The sequence below is a fragment of the Adiantum capillus-veneris genome, chromosome 29, assembly GCF_014529385.1.
Source record: "Adiantum capillus-veneris isolate H3 chromosome 29, ASM1452938v2, whole genome shotgun sequence".
NCBI lineage: Eukaryota > Viridiplantae > Streptophyta > Polypodiopsida > Polypodiales > Pteridaceae > Adiantum > Adiantum capillus-veneris.
Genome location: NC_140959.1, coordinates 16,740,869 through 16,765,803, shown reverse-complemented (window position 1 = coordinate 16,765,803; position 24,935 = coordinate 16,740,869). Strand labels below are relative to the sequence as shown.

At 40.2% G+C, this 24,935-nt stretch overlaps 1 pseudogene; it reads left to right on the top strand.

Annotated features, from left to right (window-relative positions):
• The first annotated feature begins 11,829 nt into the window (after window positions 1-11,829).
• LOC147418824 (2-C-methyl-D-erythritol 2,4-cyclodiphosphate synthase, chloroplastic pseudogene) lies at window positions 11,830-13,272 on the top strand (annotated as a pseudogene).
• Window positions 13,273-24,935: the final 11,663 nt, after the last annotated feature.

Genomic DNA, 24,935 nt, shown 5'->3' with positions numbered 1-24,935 from the left:
GGATAATACTTGCCACTTTTAACCATTCTATGTAAAGTGACAAGAAATCGTTACCCACAGGGTGTCCCAACCTATACTTCCAAAACATCAACACCCTATCGAAAATATTCTGCGGCGTCAAACAAACCTTGTTTTTGACCTCGTCCGCACCATATAAGCTATACAATTCTATCCCTCTATTGACATCATCAACACTTATATTATGCATGGTTTTTTAAAAATATGGCTCACCACTCTCCTTCAAACAATACCCTATCATACCCTCGAAAGTGTGCATTTTGCGTTGCTTGAGCCCGTGACACAATACCATGCTCCCCGCAAGCAATGCTTTGTCCCATCCTAGGTATCCTTTCAATTTCTTGTTGATGGCAATCAGTGAAGACACCCAGAGTCACACCACCATTTGTAAATGAAAATGGAAAAGAACACCCCCCCTCTCAACTACACACACCCTAGCTACAACCTCATTCTGAAGGAATCGCTCCATCTGTTGTAGCAACCCTACATCCACATCCCCACACCCTATGGAGATAGTGATGCTAACCTCCATCATCTTACTAGCTGTTCTTGATGGTCTACCCTTTGCTGGCTGCATATCAGCACGTTTTCTTTTCTTAGAAACAGTTCACGGCTCTGCGTCCCCCTGGCTTGAGCTTCAGACTTTAGGCGCACCATGACACACAGACGGACAGAACCCAGCACACTCACAACAGAGTACGAGTAGAAACAGCTAACGTAGAGAACTTACAGTAAGCACCCGCTGTTTGTCGAGAGCATCACTGACAAAAAAATCACGAGGACACACAACATGAAATACAACCCAGAACCAGCTCCCAGATGTCGACAGTCCCGACACGCCTGTTGGCCACGTTGCGCCACGTCGATAAATGCTTTTCTTTCTTTCAGCTTTTCCTCCAGCATCTCCATAGATTCGCATCACTTCCACTTGCTCCAAAAATTAGAGGGACATACTTGAGCCATTTGAATGGACTCAAATCCTTAAAAGAATGGATGTCTATTTGAATGCTCCTACAAAGACTAAATCCTATGATGAAGAAGGATATGACATAATGCCTATAATGTTAAAAATTATAGCCACACTTAATGATTAGTACATATATGGATATTTAATTGTAAAGGTTAATCTACACACTAGAGCCTTACACCATTAAGCAAGAGACTAATGAAATGCAATGTAGGCAATAAGTGGGTGCATTAAGGCATACAAAACGAGTGCAATGGAGGCCTTATTACATAAGCCAATGTAAGGGAAGAAAGAGCATGTGAGGGCCATGAAAACACCCAAAGATATGGTGATTCTAGATCCTTGAATATAGGCGATTCCATGCATGAGGTGCGTTTAATGAGTACATGAGAAGAGTGAGACTAGGGTAGAAGTGCTAGGTGGCATGGTAGACGTATCTACATGTGGTGAAGTAGAACCAATTGGGAAGAGTTCACATCAAAGAATTTAAACATGCCCTATAGGTCTTAAAGTTATGATCTTGTGATTTCTCTATGCAAGTTATCCTATTGCCCCCCATAACCTATTTTGCAACATCATGTTGTAGGGTTTTATGATTAATGTTGATCTAGGGCCTATCTCTCTTATGGTAGATTGTATGATTGGTTACTACAAGATGAGAAAGATCTAACTACAATATGTACAATCTCAAGATGCTCTCGCGATGGTGATGTTTCCATGCCATTGTTTTCAATCTAAGTGAGAATGTATGGCTTTTGTGGAATTCTAGCTAGAATCCATTGTCTTCTTTCCTTTGCTACAATCCTTATCTTTGACATTATTTTCCTCAGTGTTGAAATGCACAAGTTCTACAAAGTCAAATTCAAAATATTTGAATTGAAACTCTACTTCTTGATTTGAGGAATCTTTATATGAGAATATTCCATCTACACAGAGTTGAAGAATTTTCCAATAAGATTGCCCTTGATGTTAATTATAATTAAACTTGCACTTCTGCAATTTTGTCTTGAGTTGAGACTTTGGTGAACTCTTTTTTTCTCTCTTAATGTTTCCACTTATTGCCCACATTGCATACCAATAGTCTCTTGCTTGATAGTACATTAGTGTATGTAATTATGTGTGTTATCTACCGACCCCACACTCTCTCGTGTGTAGATTAAGCTCGTTAATTACATTTACATATTTGTACAAATAAAGTGTGGTGCTAATTTTCAACGTGCTATTTGAGAATTTCACTTGATTAGCTTAGCCTCATCATCTCTCTCATATTTTATGTAAGTCATTCCTTTGCTTTTTGGAGCCATAAGTATGGAATGTGTGGTTTCCTAATCACCACTTCATCTCTTGAGAGCGGTTCACTTTCACTTGATTAGCCTAGCCTAATTATCTCTCTCATATTTCTATAAGTCGTTCCTTTGCTTTTTGGAGCCATAACTATGGAGTGTGTGGTTTCCTAATCACCACTTCATCTCTTGATAGCTTTCCTACAAGTGTTTCTCTTTCACCATACATTGTATTAGGTTCTCCAAGAAGTGTAGCCTCCATAAAGATAGTTAGTATTTTTTTCACCATGGGAGCTACAGGTGTCCATTTGGCTTAGCCTAGGAATCTCTTTCAAGCCAACGACAAGGGCTACACATATTTAGAAAACCCCATTATTTTTGGACACTGTAATCTTTTGACGTGATAGCATTTACATATCTCCATTTTTGGTAGTTTTTTAAATTTTTTGCCAATTGTTTGTGTTTGGACATGTTTTTCTCTCTTGTTATTTCTATGTGTGTGTAAGAGGACTTTCCCACATCACTCTCTACGAAGAGGAAGAGTCACTCTACAATTGTGATTTCATCATATAGAAAAGATCCATCCATCACTTTTAAAGCACAAGAATACAAATGCAACATGACTACCTCATTATATAGTCCAATGTAAGAGAATAATGAGCATGGTAGGCCATGTGAATGCACCCAAGGATAGGGACATTCTTTCTCCTAGAGCGGGGGCTATGAGCATGCATGAGATTAAAACATTTTTTTCCATGCTAGGACTAGGGGGACTCTTCCAAAGTACACTAAAGGATTCAAGTAGTCATATCCAACCTATATAACCGTCTAGGAAGGGGGGAGATATACCCATGTCCATCACCCAACAACCCCATGACAAGAAATTGTTTGCGCCTAAGGAAGAAAGGTAGAAAGAAATGCATCTACAAAGGTATTTTTATTTTTTTTGCAAATTTATCAAGATTTTGGGCACACATATTATTAAAGATTGTGAAGTATTGTGTCCAAGCAAAAGAGAGTCAAGCAAAAAAGCTAGAACCACAACCATTCTAACAACATCAAGCCTTGCAACTTCAAGGAGAAAGAAGAATCAAAGTGGGAGCAGCTCATGTCAAGTTTGATGGGCGTTGGCTTCATCAAGTGCCCAAGGGTGCTCATAGATACAACGTAGGATTCTTTTAGGTCTTATAAAAAACAAGGAGCTACAATCAACGTGAGGTGAAGATGGCTATACCAAGGAGAGATTCAACCAGAAAGATAATAATTATGCAGATCAATCATCCTCACGTGCCAAAAGAAGTCTATCCAGGACAAAACAACAAATACTATCAGATGATCTTTACTTTGTAAGAGCACCTTGCAAGGGAGGGCCAAGGGAATAGTGGGTTGTGCTCCTTCTCAACCAATCCACTATTCTAGCACTAGCATGAACTTTCTTCTTAGTAGCACACGTATTCGTGACGTCACAAAATGAACATGCATTGATCAACAATCCTATCATAAACTTGTTTGTCCATGCTAGTATCTTACGTACCACACTATTTGTCTATTCTAAGGAAAAAGGTTTTTTAGAGGAATATTCCATGCTATGACACTAAGGTGGGATATTTTTGTAAAACATGACGTGCATCTCTCTCTCTCTCTCTCTCTCTCTCTCTCTCTCATTTTGTGGCACAAGATTTTCCATGAGAAGAGCACCACATGCCCAATCAGCACAAGGCTATGTAGCATTAGCGGCACTAGATAGCCACTATGCTTATAGACACATTCAAGAACCACACCCCAAACCATGGTTATTCGATACGCTATTGACACCCATTTGATTGGGTTTAGTAGATGTCACAGGATGCAACCTTTTAGACCAAAATTGGGGAAAACACCCACGATGGTGGAGGCACTACTAAGACCTATATCTTTCTTACACATATCATGGGAGCTCCCTCTATAGAGTTATTATAGGATCATAATTCTCTCCTTTAGAAAGCTAGCATAACATGGAAACAAGGAGTTTTGGTATTCTTAAGAGACTATTTGGATGAGTTTTCTTGGATTAAAATGGATTGGGCATTGATCATATCCCAATCTTTAATTATGTTTTGTGTGATCCCACCCTTTAATTATAGTTTGTATTATCCCACACTTCAGCTCTATAGATCTACATTGAATTGAGTTATAAAGCTTTAAACCAAAGAAGGGACATCAACTTGGCTCCCACTCCCTTCAAGATCAAACATCTGCAATAGATCAACATTCAATTGAGTTGTGGCTATAAGCCTAAAGGCCAAGGAGAGGATTAGATATGTAAATGCACTCTTTATAATATTATAAAAGGGGGAGGGACTCTCTCTCTCTCTCTCCCCCCCCCCCCCCCAACACCCACCACCACCAGAAACAACAACACGTGGTGGTTGCTCCTTGATCCTGCTTGTGTGCCCTGTAGCTCCGATGAGACAGGGGTTGAGTGCCCGCTCACACACACACACACACATACACACACACAGGGGCAGCCGAAGGCAGCCCGATCACACTTGTATACTTTGATATATGAAGAAGTTATCATTGACTCTTTAGGAGGGATTTGGACCATGATAGTGAGTGCCACATGACAAGCTAAAAGCCAAGTTTGCAAAACATCAAAGTCTTTCCTTTATACACATCAAAGGTGCGCCTCTCGACCATTGTATGAAGGGGGTCATGGGATGATTACGAAAATATTTTTATATCTATTAAGCAATTAGCATTTAGTTTTGGGTGTTAACTCTCTCTCTCTCTCTCTCTCTCTCTCTCTCTCTCTCTCTCTCTCTCTCTCTCGCCCCCCTACACACATACACTTGCACGTGCACACACACTTCACACTGTAAGTCTCTAAAACAATTTTCACATAATGGAGAAGGATTGGTACTTTAACGAAGTGGACTTGCTAAACGCTTTAGAGGTTGCTTGTGCAAGGAGATGAGGCAGGGTGAAAAAAGGAGGTGTGCGGTTGAAGGCCCCGGAAGACAAGGGGGTTTGCTTTCCATTGAATTGATTTCAAAGTGACACCCGTTTTTGTTTTTCTTTCTTAAAAAGATTTACACAATAATGTTTTCTAGCTTGCAATCTATTCTACAACAAAATAAAGATATTCACATCAAACAACCTATGATAATCAATAAGAGGTAGGATGAGAGGGTTTGGTGATGCGAGAATTTCTCCTACTCTTTGGGCACCAAACATGAACACCATACGTTGTTGAAAATGGATTTTCCTACTAATTGCAATGTTTATTCTAATGTGTGGAGTGAAATGGAAGGGGAAAACCTCTATTCCTGGGCCATTATCCATGGTCTATGCATGACCTAATGCTTAAAATAAAACAAAAATATAGACGTCCAAACTAAGGTCGTACCTAATGAGAGGCAAAATAAAAGGATTTACTGAAGCATTTATCTCGGCCAACCAAAGAGGACCTAAAATTCTACGAATGACACGTTGAAATTGCAACTTAGTACTAAAAATTATGTGTACCTTTTGCCTTGCAATGGGAATGAAGGGATCATACAAATTTTCGTGATTCATGCAAACTACTTGACTATGCTAAAGGTTGATTCTACACAAAAATACACAAGCCGTCCTCAATGGGGGCACCAATTTGAAGCGGTCTGGGGCGGGCAACAAGAAGAGCAACCTCTAGACACCCTTCAAGGCTCCCGTGCTGCTCAATTGGGTTGGGGTTGGAAAAAACAACACACACACACACACAAACCCGCAACCTAACCCTACACAAATTTGGGGCACCACCTAGTTTTGGATGCGAACTAGGATGCGTAAAAAGAGAGAGAGAGAGAGAGAGAGAGAGAGATGGTGCTTGGGCTGCTTTGAAGGGTATCGTTAATGATCAAGCAAACATAAATATATATATGTAAGAAAGAGAGAGAAGGGGGAAGGGGGTGCTTGTTGCACTAATGCCTTCTTACAAATCTGTCATGACCAATCAAAGTGAGATTAGTATTTGTTCAACATAGCCTGAGTAAATTACACCACAACACATCACAAGAAAAAAGCCACCCCAATCACTGTCTTAAGGCCAGGGGAGTCCTCTCCACCCTGTCACCCTCTTACAGCATGTGGGATTTATGGCTAAATTGATAAAAATACCCGGAGACAAGCTATCAAGAACTTAAATAAAACACCAAGACACTTACACATCATTATTGTCCATGACTTCACGTTGGAAGGGAGACAAGGTATCCATGCTTAGTCCAAATTCACCCTCCTTGATTCAGCAAATGTTGGGCTTACACTAGTAGGAGAAACGATAGATTTCCTACCCTCAATTTAATGATCCCTCTCTCTTACAATGGCATAGAGTTCCCTTGCTAATCCCCCCTGATACAACACATACATATGCCTAATGCCAATGAGATTCCACTCAAGAGCTCCTTCTCAAGAGGTTGAGCTTGGCTTCTCAAGCTATAGCATAGTGCTCTTTCTTCTCCCCCCTTTTTGTGCTAGCTACACCCTCCTTTTATAGAAATTTTGAAGGCTAGGGTTACTCCTCTAACCATGGTTGGGTTAGATTTTCAGTAATTTATCTAATTTCTTTTGCTTGGAATTATCAAGAAGTTGGTGGGGAAAGAGAGCGGAGAGAAATGGAGGTGATAGGACTTTTCATAGTGGGTTAGTGTTAGTAGAGTTAGTATTAATTTACAAATGGAATTGGATATTTACAATGGGAGTATCCATGTAGGATACAAATAAGGAAGAAAAACTCTTAAGAGGTAAGAAAAGGTGGATTTCTTACAAGGTTGATGCTCCAAGTGTCTTGAGTAGGGCCAATTTTGACGCTTGTTGACGGTCCACTAGCTTTGACGGTACATTTTTTCTCCACTCTTGACCTTCCTTGAGAGACAAGGTAATTGAAGCTGAGTAATCAACCACCATGATGCTGTGTTTTAAGAGAAGAGGCTGAATTTTGTGGTTTTTTTTATAGATATGGGTAATTTGGAGGAGGAAAAATGAGACTAGGTGGTCAATTTTGGAATGGAATTGTGTGTGGGAGGTATGAGTTCACCATGGTTTCTCTTATTTTTCAAGGTTGAGGAGAAGGTGAGTAGGGTGCAGAGAGGAGTGGTGAGAGAGGTGGGGATGATGAGTGGAGAAGTGTGTGTGAAAGAGGAAAATGATAAAGTGGAAGAGAGAGTGTGGCTGCATAGCATGGGAAAACTGGGGTCCACTAATAAAATCATAGCTCACAGCTCGTAGCTCAAAAAAATATGAAAAAATTTGAGGCAAAAGTTCAGCCCACGAGCTACAACTTTTGTTTGTATCACCTTTTCAAATTCGGAGAGCAAGTGAACTTTAAAAAATCAGCAAAATCGATCGTTTTTTTCCACTGCACAAGGTCCTTGTGGGGTCCTTCTTTGGATGATTCTTTTGAATACCTCCAGGAGTGAGCTCTCCATAGTGCATGTATGCATGCCACCTACCCTTGACCTTATTTGGTAGGTCTATAATTGAAGACATTGTTGAGATCATGATATAAGTGAATAGTACAACTAAGAAAATCAAATATTGAGGGGTCTAAAAAATATGTACATGTCAAATATAAATAATATAAGTGAAAAAAATATAAAGGGGTCAAAAGAAATCTCTCTCATTATGAGGCTACCGTAAAAAGATAAATATTTTTGGTGTTCTAATTTTTTAGAAAAAAAAACAAAATAGATGTAGGAAGGGAAAAATCACAATAGTGAAAAAATATACACATAAATAAAACTAGTTTTTTTGGATTTTTGTTGGGGTGGAGTTACACCAAATATAAGAGAAGCTTACATGAAAATATTTCTATATGGAATAAAGAGTATGAAAAATGGTAAGAAAAATTGTGGTAATGGTGAGGCAATGTACAGAGCATAAATAACACACACCTAGGTAAAAATATTTAAATAAATACCAAAATAATTATGAAAAAATCTTTTATTTAGGCCCTATATACAAAGAAATATTTACATACGCATGGGCCATAATATACTTATATTTTTTATTTTTTTTATTTTTTTGGCTCAACTAGCCCAATGACTAGCTAATTGAAGGTTTTTTATTTCAGTAAGGAGATATGGAAAAAGTCCCCTAACTCACACGCACCTATATACAGTGAAAGGGTGAGGGTAACCACAGTGTTTGAGTGATTTGATAGGGGGGGATAACTCACTATGGCAATCACAGAGAGCCGAAAAATGGCTATCAGCATCAATGAGATTTTGGCTAATGAGTTTGAGCACCAAACTTTATGCTATAGTATTTATGAATCATGATCACCACTAAGTCCCTATTTTGTAATTGCAAGTATTTATACAGATGGACAAATCATCAATTTAACGAGTCTTTGTACTTTGGTTTTTGATTTATAAACTTATATATGTGAATTTATCAATTTGAAGATTTAACAAGTCAAAGAGTGCTCAACTTTTTATTCAATAAGAAATTTGTGTCATTAAAAAGTTTAGGGTAGGTCACTCTTGACAGCCATCTATCATAGGCACTAGATCATTCTCCTCTAAGTCTCAGCTATCTAATACCACCACCTCCCAGTCCATTTCATAATCACTCACTCATTTCGTAGAAAGACTTTCATGGGTCTGTGGTGGGTGGAAAGACCTCAGGTATTTATTTTGTAACATGCATCATCTAATTCATGACTTATAAAAGATTGAAAAGAAGGAAGTATATAAGCACCTTTTGGCACTCTTAGGATTAAGGAAATTCCTACACTTGGAGTGAATGAAATCATAGGTAGAATAGATTTGTTTGCAAATTTCATTAGAGTCTATTGAAAGTACTCAAGTGGACACACGCTAGAGTTGCACCCTGTCTCCCCCATACTTTTTCCACCACACCAAAGTTGAGAGCTTCTTGATCACTTTAATGTGCCATGAAAATCCAAAGCTATCTTCTCTATCAACGTAATCAACACATTTGTGGCAAGCCTCTCTATCCTCGTCACCTAGGATCAATTGTTCACATACCTTTTTGAAGTCCCACATGACCTCTCTATTAGAACCCTTCCCATGTAGTTGGAATTTGGGGTCCAAAACAAATTCCAGCCTATGTAGGGGAATTTCAAACTTCGAGCAAACCTTTTGGAGCAATCATAAAAAAGAGCAAAGCCCAATAAGATACATATAGAACTTAAATCCTAAAAGGAAACATTAAACATCAAATTACATCTTATCTATCTATCATTGTCCTCCTCTAGCATTCCTCATGGAAACCTCAATCATACACCCTTATATTAACTCCTTGATTATCCAAGGTTATGCTCCATCCCCAAAAGCACGACCGGTGGTCATAGGTAGCCAAGCCATGGTAGTTGCTTGTCCAAGTGTGTGTGTGCACATCTACCAATGCACGTAGTCTTCAACAACCCAGCCTGAAGAAATAAAAGAGCATTACATTTGTTGTGAATGCCACATCCAATGCGTGCAATCAACAATAGTTCGATCGATAGATTCACCATCGTTAGCATCTCTACTTTCTTGAACGGAGGATAATCTTCCATGCCCATAGGGCTTTAACATCTTTCTCTCCCTTCGTTTGAGACTCTTACAAGATCGTGAACCCCATGATATTCAACAGTTGGCTCTGCTCCTATGGCTCCCTTTTGCCTGTCCATTGTCCTCATGTTAGAGCCTCTTCACTACCTTGTGGAGTTGTCTAGACACCCTAATAGGAGATGCTCTATTTTGCAAAAACTAAACAAAGTGAAATCTTGCCTTAGCACCCCACAAGGTAACTCCCTCCAAGAGGTGACTTGGTTGTCGGTTGCTACAACCAACAACATTTTGCCACTTTGGGAAAGGAAAATATGAGGGTCCCTATTCATTGACAAATTTGGTCCTGAAGGGGTTGGGCAAGGAAAGTCTAGAAGCCGTTTGGAGACACAGTAGCTGAGGCAAATGGGTCCTCAAGTTCAACTGTCATCATTTCAATAGCTAAAACAAAACCCTTATAAAAAAATATTTGAAAGAGGCCTTCTAGTGTGGAATCTTATAGACACTTTTCATATCCTCTCTCTCTCTCTCTCTCTCTCTCTCTCTCTCTCTCTCTCTCTCTCTCTCTCTCTCTCTCTCTCTCTCTCTCTCTCTCTCTCTGGTTTGGGAGATGGTAACATTGAGGGCTTCAAAGCTAAAGTTACTAGAGTGATCATGTAGCTTTAGCAATATTTACGATGGGTAGAGGCAGCAAAGGAGACCCCTCTCTCTCTCTCTCTCTCTCTCTCTCTCTCTCTCTCTCTCTCTCTCTCTCTCTCTCTCTCTCTCTCTCTCTCTCTCTCTCTCGTTTATATCTTAACTCTGCTAAGTGCCCTTGCAAGTTGATTGATGAGTGCTCTCTCCTTGATCCGTGAAATACAAATGAATAGCAGGCTAGCAAGCAAGCAAGTTGTTGAAGTGCATATTGATTTTTTGCACAGACTCCCTTGAGCCAGCGATTGAGCTTATGAAATTATCTCTTTGGGGAGTACACATCCTTCCAAATTAAGACATAAACTACCACGTGACCTCGCGTTCGTTACTTTTGTGGGGCATGTAGAATGGCTCTCCTCCTCTATCTATATGTGTATACCTAGAGATGATTGTGAGGTGCATGTGTATGTGTATAATGATATGTGTCTCCACTATTTCCATAGAGAGTGTGTGTGCCAATGGACAGTGTATTATCTTCCAATCGCGAAGGTCACGGATTTGATATCGAGGTAGTGACGAGGGCACGTAAACGTTGTCGAATGTTTTGTAGACATTCACGCACTTCAAGCTCCACATGCTCCATTGTCCACTATAGATTCCAACTCCCAGGCCCGTTCATTTAAGACCCTGTGGTAGATGTAATTAAGATTTGCCACCAACAAGGACAAAGCCTTCGAAGGAAAGCATATACAGGAGAGTAGAGACCCAAGTTTTGGGTCCTTTTCTATAAAAACTAGAAACGGGGAAAGAAACTAGTTTGATGTTGTCCTTGACTCCTTGCATTCGAATTAAAAACAAAAATATTAGTTGAAAAAATATAGGGCAACACCACTTCCTCTCAGATTACGCGGGTGCGCAGAGGGGCGATCCATGATCTCTATAACTCAGCTACAACATTGCAAAACCACGTATAATGCACTATTCTTGTGATACCATAATAAGAATTTCATTGCAACTCAATGCCATATTGTTTTCACTACCATATGCGCTCATTATACTTTGTAGCGCTCTGTTTGCAGCCACTGCTACTCACTTTTCCATGCATTTAGAACCAGAGAGGAGCAAGTGAAGCCCAACAAATCATGAGCAAACCTCAGAATCCTTGCATTCGTAGGATTCATCAGTGAAATTCTACCATTAAGATCCCCTAACCATCTTACAGCTGTCGATAAGCCATAATCCTCTAATATGTAGAGCACAGTAAGCCTCCAACTTGAGTCTCCATGGGGGACCCACCATCATAGCCTCCATGACGGATCACATCATACTGAGAGCCTCCCTCTGCATCTCTCTCTCTCTCTCTCAACATGCCGTGTATGTTGTTGTGTTTCTTACGATGAGCTCTTTCTTACAGAGGCTGTTGCCAGCTTGTATGCAGGTCATCTAAAGGTAGTGTGAGAACCTTTGCTCACATGTCCAATCTCTTTTCAATATAGACACGCATCGCATGCCCTTGGAGCTAGCAGCAGAGCCACTAGCCCGTACACAACATCCCACATACACTGCCATTTAGAAGGAAAAAAACTCTCTGAAGAACTCTTTTAGATAGTTTTTAGAGAGAGAGAGAGAGAGGATCCTCCAAAGTAGTGTATTAGTGTACGTGCTTTGGCTTCATTATCCTGATGGCTAAGTGGAAGAAAGATGAGGCACACACCGAAGTAGTCAGCTGGTCTCTTGGATTGCAAAGATTTTTTCTAGTACTTGCAAAGACTTTTTGTACCTGTTGTAGTGTTAGGGAAAAATCAATTTCACAAACAAGCAAAAATCCCTTTTGGATAGATTCAAAGAGGATTTTTTTTTTGAATAACTGGTATTTTACTCTAATTTCTTAAATTTTCCTAGTGGGTTTTTTCTTCTCCATCTCCCATAAACTGGTTATTTTGATTTTTTTACTAGCCAAAGGCCAAGCTGAGGCACACTTTTCCCAAACACTGATCTACTGAAAACAAATTGCTTATTGTCCCGGTGATAGTAATATTGTTTCTTGTCTATCTATATATATATATATATATATATATATATATATATATATATATATATATATATATATATAGAGAGAGAGAGAGAGAGAGAGAGAGAGAGAGAGATTCTCTCACTTAGCATCATTCTTTGTGATGGGCCGACATTATAGTTAGCAAAACAATGTGTTCTCAAAACAATGCAACCCTTTCTCTTGTCCAGGTAGAAAGATTGCCATGCCACCTTATCTTAAGTAGACACAAGCTCAAAAGAGACTAAATTTTTTCACAAACAAATTAGTATGCAAAAGTCCTTCTTGTTGAAAGTGTCGGTCCAGATGTGAAGAAGGCTCTTGTAATACCTTTTAGAGTAGGGCATGGATTTGGTCTTTACATATTGGAGCCAAATTTACCTCTTATAATTTGCGGCAACATAAATATTCCACATGACCTAGGATGTGAAGCATATTCCAACCGTGATATGCTTGGGCATTGTGTGGTTGATGTTATGTCCTTCCTAACATCTGCCAGATTTTTCCAAACAATGATTCAAAATGGAAAGGAGTTGTATCTTGAATCTTTGTGAAACAAGCTGTTCAATTGATGCATGAAGCGAGATATAGTATGGGCAATTTGGATGCCACCCTCATATTACAAAGGTTCCCATAAGGAGGTCAAAAAGTAGAACCTTTGTGACCTTCTTGGCATAGATCCTTTAGTAGTTAGTTAATATTAAGGCCATAACCTATGAGAAAGTCAATAGCTTGGGAGAAAATCATAGCGTTGTTGCCCATACTATTGTGTTATTGATGAAGAAATAAGGAAATGAATGTATAGTAAATATTTGAAGTCCTTAATGGCTACTCGTATTTACCAATTAACGGTTGATTGAGCAATGATTTAAAGAGAGAGATAGATAGATAGATAGATAGCTCTATTATCGTCCTCGGAGGTCAAATATGACCTATGGGACCAAATGAACATGTCACGTGGTGTGAGTGGAGGTCATAAGTGACTCTTGATGCTCAAAAATGGTTGAAATAAGCGTCGCAATAGAGAGTCCACATCGTGGTTGGGAGAGGAAGGTATGTAGGGAGATCTCTTGGCTCAATAAATGGGAAAAAGAGGACCTAATGTGGTCAAAAGTTGAGCACTCAAGTAGTGTATGGTACTCACTCTCTCGCACTTGACGAGGGCATAAGGTGCAAAGTCGATGACACTCCTCCCCAGTGCCCCAACGTCCTATCTCGTAGCGTAGAGAATGGGAGCTAAGATTAATGGAGGCAATGGTGCGGATCGCACTCAACGGGATGGGCTCAAGGATGTAGGGATGGGTTCCGTTACCTCGTTCGGAGAAGAAGAGAGATTTGTAGTTTGGGGAAACGTGTGTGGTGTAATGGCTGAAGCGAGAACCTCCGGATTTCTCCCAAGCCATGATACATTGGCGTTGTAAGAAGGCCCATTAACTTGGGAGTCGATCGATGCATCCTTGACCAAGTGACATGCATCCCATCTTCCAAACCATTTCTTGATGTCAAGCATCCACCCTCAACTTAGTATTTTGCTCTTGCATGTCTTCCGAACCTTTTGACTTGCTTCATATTCGATTCTAGGAAGTCGATGCAAAGGGCTACGTTGTGTCTTACACATGTACTCCACAACCCTTTGCATGCCCAAGACCTCAATGGGAAGCGATCCGGACTCAAGAAGTAAGAGCATGTAGGGTGTTTGTGTCTTCACTTGGAGAAATTTGGTGAGAAAACGCTTTTGTACATTCTCAAACTCTTTCTAAGTAGACTTCCCGATCCTTCCACCCCACACCTCCACTCCATAAAGAAGCACCAGTGTCACCAATGTGTCAAAGAGATACTTTTTGAGATCCCAACACTTGATCTCTCTAGCATTGCATATGTTCTCAAATGCATAACAAGCCCTCTTGCCGGCTTCCAAGCGACGCATTGCACAATCCTTCCATTTATGATTGGATGGAACCTCAAGGCCAAGTTACTTGAAGTGATCTACCACTTCAAGTTGCTCATTGTTGTATACAATGCATGGATTTTCGCCATTGAGGGTCTTTACAAGCATAACCTTGGTTTTGGATCCATTCATGATCAAGTGTGACATGTGTGAAAGAAGACACAAATTCACTAGCGCATATATCATATGATTGTGCATTAAATCTCTTAGAGTTTTTTCTCTTAAGGCACCTCTCTCTTAGGTTCTTCCCTTCCCTTCCCTTCCTTGTAGATTAGTACTTCAAGACTCCTCAATAGAGATATGAAGTATCTTGTGGAATGTTCCTATGATGTTAAAATGTCTCTTACTTTTCCTCTTTTCTCTCTCTCTCTCTCTCTCTCTCTCTCTCTCTCTCTCTCTCTCTCTCTTTCTTTTTCATATCTCTCTTCAGCAACTCATTTAATAACTTTGCTCGGTCTTGAGCTTGCTCGGATAAGTTTGCTTGATGTTTGGTAGAACTCGCCTATGCGAATATGAATGCATTTGGGCTCAGTGTTTTTATTTAGTCACTCTACTTGGTCCTTCTCTCTGCTACGAGCACTTTCTTTACACCTGAGATGGTACAAAGGGCCATTGACAAGATGAGGACTGGGAAGGCATATGATCATGACGGTCTAGTAGCGGAGCACTTTATACATGCCAGGGATATTCTGATGGAGGTTCTCGCAGTGTTGTTCAATCGTGCCATGTGTGAGGGATTACCTGAGAGTTTGGAGGTTGTCTAATATTGTGCCCATTTTCAAGGCTGGTGACCCTACAGAGCCTCCGAACTACCGCAGTATTATGGTTGGACACAACACTTGAGTAATTGGGCAGAGGGCGAGGGTGTACGAGCAAAGGGTCAAGCCAGCTTCAGGAAGGGTTTGTCCACTCTTGATCATATTCTGACACTTAGGGCCATCATTGAGGCGGGCAGAGCACATGGGATAACAGGAGATGGGGGTGCCCATAGAGGTGATTTGGGGGATTATGGCTTTGTACAGATTAGTGATGGGACATGTACGCACTATGGAAGGGGTATATGATTTAGCTCACTCTACTATTGGAGTGAAACAGCGCTACCCATTGTCTCCTACTCTATTTGGTATGTATGTTGATGAGGTGTCTGATTACATTGACAAAGAGGGTGACAGGAATGCCCAGCTAGCAGGGACGTGGATCCCATTGTTGCTTTATGCTGATGATATTGTGTTGATATCTGACTCACCAGAAGGTATGCAACGACATTTGGATGCACTACGCAGTTTTCCAGAGGATAGTGGATTGTGTGTAAACCTAGGTAAAACCAAGGTTATGGTGTTTAACACCACACCGCAATGGGTCAGAAGATCAGTACCTACTTTCAAATATGGTCAAGAGATGTGGAGTATAGAGATGCATACACTTTTGAGAAGAGCAGTAGAGACTAGACAAACTAGAGCTGGTGTGGATTTGGGAGGAATGGAGAGGATGTGTTCGTAGGTTCAGTTCCACGAACCTAGGACAAAGTTATGGCTCTTTGATACTTTGGTTGCCTCTTCTATGTTATATGGGGTTCAGGTTTGGGGACCTTCTGTAGGCCAGGATGGTTGGAGGCTTATGGATAAGCCCCTGGTATCTGTGATCTCTCGACTCATTAGAGCCAAGGCTTCCGTACCGCATGATATCATTCGAGCGAAATTAGTTGTCCCCCCTATGGAGATTGAGGCGCTTACCAAATAAGTCTCCTTTGTACACAGTCTGTGGGATACTACCAGAGACAGATATGCCAGGATGGCTCTAGAGTCCTCCAAACAATTAGCTCTTAATGGGGATACATCATGATGGAATGCACAGATGGCATCATGGTTTCAGACACATGGTTTCACCATGGACATGTTGCCTCCTTTTCAATACTCTCTACAAGCACCCTTGAGGTATCTGACATGGGTAGAGATTAATAGACTCATTTGTTAGGATCTCATCCAACTGGACACGAGGAGGACATGGATACAACCGATACACAAAGATGGCTTTCTATAGAGAGCATCTTATCCACCTCATGGGGGATGGGTTTGTGATTTGACCTAGATATATGGACACACATCTTTCTCATGGTTTTCGTTGTGCCATTGGTTAGATACGCATGTCCTCACATCAGCTTGAGATTGAGACTGGGAGATTCAGAGGGACACCAACAAATAACAGGATATGCCACTTATGCCATCTAGAGACAGAGATAGAGGTACATTACATATGTCATTGCGCAGTGTACTATGTGATACGAGGCCATTTTCATTGTTCTCAGAAGGTTTTGGGCCTCTATCTAGGGTCATGGGTTATGAGGATCAAAGATGTCTGGGGCTATATCTACTTGAGTTACACCGGCATAGAGAAACTTTACTTAGGAGAGCTGATGAGAGACAACCCCAGAGACAGATCACAAATTTATTTGCACTAGATATTGTACACCCAAAAGAACAGACAGGGGAGCAACCAATAGTGGAGAGGTCTACCCGCACTACTGGCAATCTCATAGACCGAGCGGAGCTAGGGAGATCTAGATGACCCCGATGGAGAAGAGGAGCTACACAGTTTTGAAGGAGGCTACATCAAAGGATTTGAGCCATACTTTTTGTCATCCAGAGTCCAGATGAGGATGCATCTCTATGAAGATGGATCTCTACTTCCCTCCCATATTGTCTACACATTGTACTGCTTAGTTCACACATTTCACGCCTTTCACCTTTCACACCTATCAGCTTAGTTTAGGATTCTGCAGTATTTATATTTTGCTATCCTAGTTTAATTTATTTTGTTAATCTAACTTTGTATCAGATACACCACATTGTAACTTTCTGGTCTCATAGCCTTTTGAAGACGTTAATATAACATTTAATTTCATTTAATTTTTACAATAAGCTGGTTCAATTCTTTCGTTTGTCTATAGCATTGAGAACACCGTGCCAATTGAAAAAGATTTGATGTTGAAAATCCTTAAGAGCTCCACATAAGGATGGCTAATACAACATACCTTCACTACTATTGCACCAAAACATGAGTGATTCGACCAGAGACACAAACCGTTTGGTATAGCGGCTTGACCATCCCTCCCATCTTGGATTGATGACAATCTCTAGCAATGCTACTTCAATATCTTAGACCGTCCAACACATAGTATTTAGTTGTAAAGCACATTTCACAAGAGATTTGAATGGCCTTGCTAGGTGACTTCCAGTTGTAACTTATTACCTAGGGCACTTGGTTTGCTAGTTTTATGAGCCATATTGGCAAGAGGACCAACTTTTTACCACTGGAAAAGCAATATATTCAATTCAATGTAAGTATGTTGCAAAGTTTGTTAGTTTTTGTTGTGGCCATCTTCTTGCTATTTTGTCTTTTTATGCTTGTTTTATGCATCCATTTGCAATTTCAAACATAGGAGAGGATAGAGCTCCCTTAATCAAAACTATTGAGTGTATTAGATGTCTAAACAAACCTACTAAAATAGGCCACGCAAATTAGGCATGATTTTTTTTTTTAGTGTTGAATTGAAGATTTGAGACAATGGAGAGGTTCTAATTGGTCTTGTCTACCATCCTAGAAAGTATGGTTCCATTTGAAGCAGTTTAGCTTATCAAAACATGCATGTATTCTTGTGGCATGAGGTTTATATTTAGTGATTAACGCTCACTAAGATTGACACTAGAGAGTAATATTAACAGCCTCTCTTAGTCATGGCATCTACATCCCATGGATTGACATATTAGTATCTATGGTTCCCACTTTGAAGGATTAACAACCTCTCATGGTCTCCATGCACCAATAGAGTAAGCTACATTCCACGGATTGACACATTAGTATCTGTGTTTCTCATTGCTACCATTGATATAGTGAGGCGGGACAACCTACCGACAACTATATTGAAAATAGAGGAGCTTTAAGTTTTTTATAGCTCCATATCTTTTTAATACCTAAAAATATTTTACACCAGTGGATAGCTGATGATTTTTATATCATTAGTGTATACATGCATTACTATATAAAGTGTAAATCTTTCAGCTTTTCTTTCCTATAGAAATATAATGAGTGGCATGCACTAGGGTAGTAAATTTCACTTACGTTGTGGATTAGGGTAGAAAGTTAGTTAGCCCCCTAGGAATGTTTTTGTGTCAAAAATGTAATAATTGATCTTAGGGTTGTTTGAGTACTTTCTCTTACTTCTAAGATTGTCTTGGTGTAGAACTCGGTTGATTTGAACCTCCATTCTTACTTCCAAGGTTAGCAAGAGAAAGACAAGTGCAACAAACCTCTTGGTTGCTTTAAGATGACACTCTTACCTCCAAGTAGGCTCTATCTTTAGTTAGGCATATAATAGGGCTTGCTTAATGCTAAAGGTGATTTATGAGCCAAACATTTTACTTCTAAGTGAGCATAAATGGTGGCTTACTTTAGAATTCTCTAGTTATGTTTAAGCCAAGGATCTTACCTCTTAGGAAAGAGAAGGTCATTGCTAAATTTAGGTGTAGCTTGGTTGTGTCTGAGATTTGATTCTTATGTCCATGCTCATGTAGAACTATGGCTTGGTGTTTTGAACTTGCAATCTTACTTTAGAGAGACATGGATAGTGGATTGACAACTAGTGGTACTTGTTGTTCATGACATAGCTCTTTTTACCTCCAAGTATGCTAGTAGCCTCATATGTCATTGCCCACTAGTGAACACTTTCTAGACTCTAAGAACTAGTATTGCTAAATTACATATGGAATCTACATGGACCTGGTCACTTATAGCACCTCTATGGATGGGAAAAATAACCATACAGTCCTTGAGCACTATAGGAAGTACCTGAGTACAACAAAGTGTGTACATATTATGTGGATAAGGTTAAGGGTAATAGGGAGAAGATACTTAAGCAAACATTTCTTAATTTTGTCCCAATTTTTGGCTATACCATAGCGCTTGATGGATGGATCAACTACCAAAGAAAACCATTGATCAACATAATAGTAATTCCCCCCAAGAGCTCGTGCCTTCCTAAAAGATAATACAATGAACTTTATTAAAAAATGTGTATGTGCATTCCATTAACTACCTAGCCCCCCCCCCCCCCCCCCCCCTCCCCCAAAATGTTACATCGGTTATGACCAACAACACCTCCAATTGTAGTGTGTAGGCTTGTCCATCCAAGATAAGTATCATGGAATCACATGGGTATCATGTGCGGTATATACATTGAATCTCCTCTTGAAAGACATTGGAAAATTTTCATTTATGAAGCAAGTTCTTCTAGACTCCAACCATGTGATAAAATATTTATCAGAGAACATTAGTTCACCTATGCCCTTTTTTGGGTTGTGATATACACTCTTATTTAAGTTGAGCTTTGGGCATTTAAGTACTTGTTTCATGCAAGGTGAGTGTTTGGGAGGAAAAAAGAAGAGTGCATAATGAAAGTGCCAATCATGGGACACTCTATATGAAATATTTTAATTTTTAAGAAAAACATGCGGTGCAATATTAGAGTTGATGGGTGCTTCAAATAACAATTGTAACACATGTGACAGTAAAATGTTTCAAGAGCTTTTGCTTTTCCAAGAAGGGTTTATGATCTGGAAGCTTCTCTACTCAACCTCATAATGGTAAGTGTGTGAATGTATTTTTGACTCTTCTCCTTTATCATTGCTCCCAAATTGAACTACATAAAGATGGACTCTTATGCTCACCTATACTTGCATGAGCAACACAGCTTTGATATGCTCAACTTTGCCACCTTGAGCAATACTTAAAATAATAAAACTCTTAAACCACAAAAATATTACTTGAATCTTTGGATCCAATTCCCCTCTTATTTATTGGCTTAGCTACCCAACTCTAATTATGCAAAAGGATGTTGTTTTTTTGCATCCTAGTGACGGAGTGCTATTTTTGAGCTTGTACCAAAGCCGTTTCAATTATAGGAAAGCTTGTACCTTCAAAATAAGGAAGAAAAAGAAGAAAATGATTGTTGAGTTTTAATGAAGCTAAACCGAGATTGTCTTTTTCAGCATAGCTTAATCTTCCAAGTCTACATCTGTTGAGGAGGTTGTTGGTGATTAAGCTTGAGTGAAAAAGATTGTTAGTTTGGCTTAAGTAGAAAAATATGTGTGTTCCTTCATAGAATCCTTGGGATTGAAGTAGCTTCATTGAGACCATATGTGTGTGGCCTTTGTAGAATCCTTGGGCTTGAAGTAGATTCATTGGGATTGAAGTCTACTCTTTGACTATAGCACTTCGCATGCCACATCATCCACCACCTGTTAGCAATAGCTAACACATTGTTACACCGATTATGCACCAAGGGAGAGATTTTCTATGGACGTGGATCATGGGGAGTTCCAAATTGTATATGCTAGCTAGTGGGCTTAGACTTAATTCCAGAGTAGAAAGGATTGTGGTGCAAGCCTTTATAAGAAAGCCTTTATGCAAAGAAACCCTCCATAGTAGAAAGGATTGTGGTGCAAGCCTTTGTGCAAAGAGGTTTCAGTCTTGAGTAGTCATTCTTGAGGATCCATTCTTGAGATCTCTCTCTTGAGTGTTCACTTTATGGATGTCTTAGCCTTGAGATTAATGCCCATGCTTAGAAGGTTAGTGCTAATCCATTGTAATTAGAGAATCATTTCTTAATCTAATCTCTACATTCTTCATTAGTCTTAATTCTTCTATATTCCATTATGTCATGAAGTAGTTTCACCTCCTCATTATTCTAGATTTAAATGTGTGTGATGACTTCTTGCTTATTGACCACTCCTATCCTTCTATGAGCACTCGATTTGCGATATTTAACATCTCTAATTAGGTTGATTAATTTTGTTCTTAATCTTGCGATTAGTGTATGCGCCCTATTGTTTGCTTGTGTGTGGATGGGTTTAATGAAACTCTAGCACCATTCAAATTTTGAGGGTGTAGCTTTTGATGAAGTTTCTTGATTGGTATGTGGTGATTGGAGAGGCCAACACCAATGCAATTAGTGTGTGCGTTGAGATTCTAATCTATGTCAAGTCGGACTTTGGTGGGCTTAATTTGTGTAGGTGATGCTTGATTGATGATGTGATTAGAGTTAGTGACTCATGGCTAATCTCTATTGCATTGGAAGAGCATTCTTTTGAATCCTCTCACTTCATACATCCGATGATGCTCGTGCTTCCATGCCCTAGCTGGGCTACCGATCTTAGGATTGATAATTTTGTTGATCTTGGGTTGATCAGGGTATGCTATGATTTTTCCCAAAATTTGGCGCCGTTGCCGGGGATCGACAACCTAAGCTAGTGAGTATAGTATGTTTAGAATAGAGTGATTTCACTACTAATTTCATTGGTTTGAGTGTGTGTAACTTAATTTTGGATTGATTTGATGATGTTTATGCAAGTATTTGAAATTAATTTTTGAGTTATGAATACCCTAAACCCCAATTCCATCCCCAAATTCACTAATTTCATAATAACCCTTACTAATGTTTCTTCATTTCCATGCTAATTGTACTAATTCCATGCTAGTTTTTGCTAATTTAGGAGACCATGAAGCGGGGGAGCTTGAAGATGATGTTGCAAAAGGGTAGGGTAAAGATGCAGCGCACTGGAGGTCGTGTCCATGGATGTGTTGGAAGGAGGTTCTCTCTACTGTGAGGAACCTTGCGGGTCTACGTTACTCACTTGTATCCTCCATCTGCTAGCCAACCCTTTTTTTGGAGCTGGTGGAGGAGGCCCCTCCAAGGTCTGCGAAGAGCTGAAGTGGTGGCCAATTTTGAATAATGTACACTACTATGTTTGGGGTGTTGGTGTCGAAGAATAAAGGGAACGATGGTGATAGCATCAGACCTTTTTGTGGTAGCCTTGGATAGTCCTGCCTTGCAATTCAAAGGTGCATGGCTCACATCAATAGCCTTGTCTTTGCTGCACATCATATTTGGAGAGTAAATGAAGGTAGATTTTTTTTCCATTGGTCTGTTATAATATGTTGGTTGCTAGTTGGTCTTGGGGTGATGCGGGTGTCAGGATGCGGTACCTCTGAGGGAGTGGGTGACTCATGTCATATATGGTTGTATAGAGCTTGAGCAAAATTATGTGCGTGACGTGATGGGTTCGTAATAAACCTTACGATGCTTGCTCGTCAACTTTGAGACCGCATTAATTTGATGCGGTCTGGTTTGAGCACGGCCTACTGGATTCAAGTAGAGGGTAGATCTGTCTCAGGATGCTTTCTCATGGACTTTCAAGCCGCATTAATTTGATGATCAGCAAGGGGTCTGCTTTTAGCAGTCCTGTTGGATTCAACTAGAGGACAACTCTCTCTCTCTCTCTCTCTCTCTCTCTCTCTCTCTCTCTCTCTCTCTAACACATATTTTCGAGCTTTCCCACACACTTGCTCTCCTCTCATGATCACGAATGAGAGAGGGAAGTCCCTTCAATGAAGATTCGAACCTTCAAATGAAATCAAGCAAGAAGGTAGCAAAGGACCCGCGAGCGTGTGGTAGGTCACCGCGAGCGAGCCCACCGCTGGTAACGAGAGCAACGGACCATTAACCTGTCGAGCAAGAAAGAATGTTTTGAAAGAAACACACAGTCACCCATGTGTAGGACCCTATAGCTTGTGTGTAGGCGCAGCTATGGCGGAGCTCCTGCCAGGCTTGAACGACAAGGTGGCTTTGCTTTGCCTCGCTAGGGTTCCTCGCATCTATCACACAACTGTAAGAACTATTAACCAAGGCGCTTGGCAAGATTTTAACGTGCGGCCAAGAGCTTCTGTTGATGCAGCATGCAGTGCTAAAGAGAGGCTGCAGTGTGATCTACCATGTCAAGTGCGCAGGGGGACCCACCAAACCGCAACTTGACATCAGTGTTGGTCAAAGAGCCGGTCATGCTTGTTGAATTTTCATCAAAGCAGCATAATATGCCTTTGCATACTCTTCTTGCCAATATAGCCTATAGACCTTGTGTGAAACAACGAACAGTCTGGAATTTTCAAAAGAGCACGAGACTCCACAGAGGTAGTTTACACACCTCATTTTTAATCTTATCCTTGACATGACCCCAATGGTATGACCATGATGAAGCTCCTCTTCTTCATCAGTAGCGGGCGACTCAGTCCGCCTCAACTTCATCAATCGTTCATCGGAATCTATGTGCTTCAAAACCTTTTTGACTATATTTCGAGTCCCGCAAATGCTTCCATTGATGCCTTCACTAGCAAGTATGATACCTCCTCAGACACGCTGTTCATATCAATCATAAATTTGTAAACAATCAAAATGGGAAACGTATCAAGACAGCTTATACATTCGACCTCCCGGATACTGATCACTCAAGGTAAGAGATGACAACTAGAGCCTCATGAGACCAAGTCTGACTGATACCACAAGTCTTCTAAATGTAATTACAGAAAACCCCACCTCTTAGCCCTGAAATCTTCAAGCATCAATACCATATATTATGTAGGTCAAGCTCCTCCCTATTCATTCCAGCAGTAGAAGGTCGACAATGTCATTGTTTGCTTTGTCGCCATGTTCGAATTCACCTTCACCTGCAGTAAAGCCTCTGCGCCTTCCCGGCCTAGCCATCATATGAGCTATGTGTGTATGTCCACCTTCAACTACCTTACTCAGCTCGTTTCTGTAGCCGCAACTACTTATGGCCTAACTCTACTGTGTTTCACTGCAGACAGATCAAGAGAAACTTGGACACAACTCCTCTACATTTGCAACAGCAACAAATTCCAACGTGCGGTGAGTAAGAAGTGCCACATTTTTATCTTGAACACTAAGGACACAGTAAAAAGGAACACACTGAAGATTGCATGCTGCCGTGGGAATGGAACTTTCCCTCGTATTATAAAAATTGGGGAGGACTGTGCAAACTCCCCCGTGTAGGGACACTAGCACGTTTTCTTTTTTTTCTATAACATAAGAGATAAAGAAAACATACAAATAATGAGATTACTCTTAGAACCTTCAGGGTGAAAGCATGTTAACCTGTCGCGCTTTTTGTGCTAGTTAGCATTTTCAAGTTAGCACATCTTAGAAATGTTGGGCGACCGGTAAAATTTTTACAAATAATATCAAAATTTGTCGGAAGTTGTACATTTGGATTCCTTGTTTCAAGATCTTTGTATTGATATATCATACGTCATAGATCTTGGAGATGTAGCTCATGTTATTGTACTAGTTAGCATATGTCAAAATTGTGCTAGTTAGCATTGTCCGGGACATGAAAAAGCATGACATGTTAACATGCTTTCACCCTTCAGCATTGTGTGCTCACTTTTCTAACTCTTCGTACTCATTCTTTTCAAGGGACATTCAAGAAATCAACGATCGCTTGCCTCTTCTCGGTCTGACACCCCACAATAGCACAATCCATCACCAAGTACATAGTTGTTTCAAACGCTTGAACTGTTTGTTGCTTAGCCGTGACTAGTAACTAAATATCACAAGGTTCTGATCGCATTGAACCATTAAGATTGAGTCCGACTG